General features: G+C 39.8%; 1 pseudogene; it reads left to right on the forward strand.

The window, feature by feature from the left end:
• Positions 1-1,292: 1,292 nt before the first annotated feature.
• Positions 1,293-2,059, forward strand: LOC122099558 (annotated as a pseudogene).
• Positions 2,060-2,661: the final 602 nt, after the last annotated feature.

The following is a 2,661-nucleotide window of genomic DNA, read 5'->3' on the forward strand; positions in this document are numbered from 1 at the left end:
CCTGGAGTTGCTTTCTACTTTTTGTGCTCCCTCAGATTACTTTTCCATGTTCTCACATATCATTGATAAAGTGGTGACTCTCAAATATGCAACACAGACCTTTCCCTCAACACCAGATTTGTGTATCATCCATTGGGAAATCTTATAGTCATTTTACCATTTCTGAAATGTGTTAAAGTGGGCACTGGTGGCTCAGACCTGTAATCCTATCTACTGACAAAGCTAAAATCCAGAGAATTAAGGTCCCAGGCCAGCCCAGACAATAAATAAACAAATAAACATAGCCCAGCAAAAATCTGGACTGCTAGTGTGGCATGAGTAGTAGAATGTCATCACAATAAATTTATTTTATTTTATTTGTGGCTCAAGTGGTAGAGTGCCACCTTGAGCAAAGTCAAGTATACATACCTACATAAATAAAAATAAACACAACCCAACAAAAATCTGGACTGCTAGTGTGTCTCAAGTAGTGGAATGCCATCTGAGCCAATAAGCTGAGCAAGCTTGAGGCCTTGAGTTTAAACTCCACTACCACCAAATAAATAAATAAATTCAAATTCAAAATTCAACAATCTCCTGGACCCCAACCTTTAATAACCTAGTCTAACCAACCTAGCACCTCTTACCTAAAGGAGGCAATAGCAACCTTCTATCCTACTTTTATAATCTTGCCATCTACTTTACACAGGACAGCCAGAGTGAGTTTTTTCCCTTTTTAACAAAAAACGTTTTTACAACTTTCCATTTTCCCTAACACCAAACCCAAAGTCTTGATCATGGCTCTAAGGCTCTCACTGATCTGATCTAGCCCTAGAGAGTCCTTTTCCTTCAGCCTCTGCTGGTTCCTCATTTTATTCATGCCTCTATTGAAAAATTTCTTAAAAGAAGACTTATCTTGGCTATGGTGACTAGTGCTTACAGTGAACATGGTTGTGCTGGTGGCTTTACTCTATTCTGGTTTGTCAACTTTTGGGTAAATGCCCAGTAGTATAATTGCTGGATCATAAGACAGTTCTATGTTTAAAATTTTGAGGAACATCCACACTGCTTTCCTCAGTGGTTGAACAAGTTTACATTCCCACTAATAGTATATTATGGTTCCCTTTTGGCTGCATACTTACCAGCATCTTTTATTACTTGTTTTCTTGGTAATGGGGTGAGCCACCATAGCCAATGAATGGAATCAGCCCAGATGCCTCTCAGTGGACAAACGGATCAAGAAAATGTGGTATATGTACACAGTGGAATTATACTCATCATTAGAAAAATGATACTATACCATTTGTAAAGAAATGGAGCCTTTAGGCTTTCTGACCGGCACCTTGGTGGTCAGCAAGAACAAGTGCCTTCCAAAAGGCAGCACAAAGGGAGCCAAGAAAAAAGTGGTTGATCCATTTTCTAAGAAAGATTGGTATGATGTGAAAGCACTGGCCATATTCAATATAAGAAATATTGGGAAAACACTAGTCACAAGGACTCAAGGAAGCAAAATGCCTCTGATGACCTCAAGGGTAGGGTGTTTGAAGTGAGCTTTGCTGATCTGCAGAATGATGAAGTCACATTTAGAAAATTCCAGCTAATTACTGAGGGTACTCAGGGCAAGAACTGCTGACCAACTTCCATGGCACGGATCTCACCTGAGACAAAATGTGCTCCACAGTCAAAAAGTGGCAGCCCATGACTGAAGCCCAGGCTTCTGGTTTTCCTAAAAAAACACAACAGTAAGATGCACAGGCTTCCTGTGCTCAGCATCAGCAGGTCTGCCAGATCCAGAAGATGATGGAAATCAGGACCTGAGAAAGTGCAGACAAATGACTTGAAAGAAGGAGTTAACAAATTGATTCCAGTAAACATTGAGAAAGACAAAGAAATGGCTTGCCAGTCTATTTATCCACTTCATGAAATCTTTATTAGAAAAGTAAAAATGCTGAAGAAGCCCAAATTTGAATTGGGAAAATTCATTGCGCTTCATGGTGGAGGTGGTGGTTCTGGAAAATCTACTGGGGATGAAACTGGTGCTGCAGTCGAGTGAGCTGATGGATATGAACCACCAGTCTAAGAATCCGTTTAAAGTTCAGAGTTTTAATAGTGACAAATCAAAGTCCTATTTGTGATGGTGAGAGAGAGAGAGAGAGAGAGAGAGAGAGAGAGAGAGAGAGATGGAAAGACCTGGAAAACATTAAGTGAAGTGAGATGGGCCCAGAGAGACAAAGGATGCATGCTTTCCCTTATTTATGAAAGCTTGATTGAGCTTATAAACTTATAAGTAAATAGATTGGGTGGTATGCAAGTGTATACAAATGTATTAACTGAAATATGGTACAGTCAGAGGAGACCTCAAAGGGTGTAATTCTTTAGAAAAGAAAAATCAAAGATAAGCAACATAAAGAACCAAGAAGCAGTACTCAATGGGGGTGGAGTGGGTTCAAGGGCAAAGGAGTAGATGAATGAAGAGGAGGAGACGGGGGAAATGCCATAAAAAACGCAGTATATCCTACAACATTGAGAAGAGTGAGGGAAGGAATGGGTAAGGGAGGGATGGGTGAGAAATGACGAAAGGAGTGACATTGATCACAATACACTGAATTCATAAATTGCTTTGTTAAATGACAACTCCTTTGTACAACTACTTAAAGATAATACAACACATGCAAAACAGTT

This window comes from Dipodomys spectabilis, unplaced genomic scaffold, assembly GCF_019054845.1.
Source record: "Dipodomys spectabilis isolate Male_0828 unplaced genomic scaffold, ASM1905484v1 ptg000519l, whole genome shotgun sequence".
NCBI lineage: Eukaryota > Metazoa > Chordata > Mammalia > Rodentia > Heteromyidae > Dipodomys > Dipodomys spectabilis.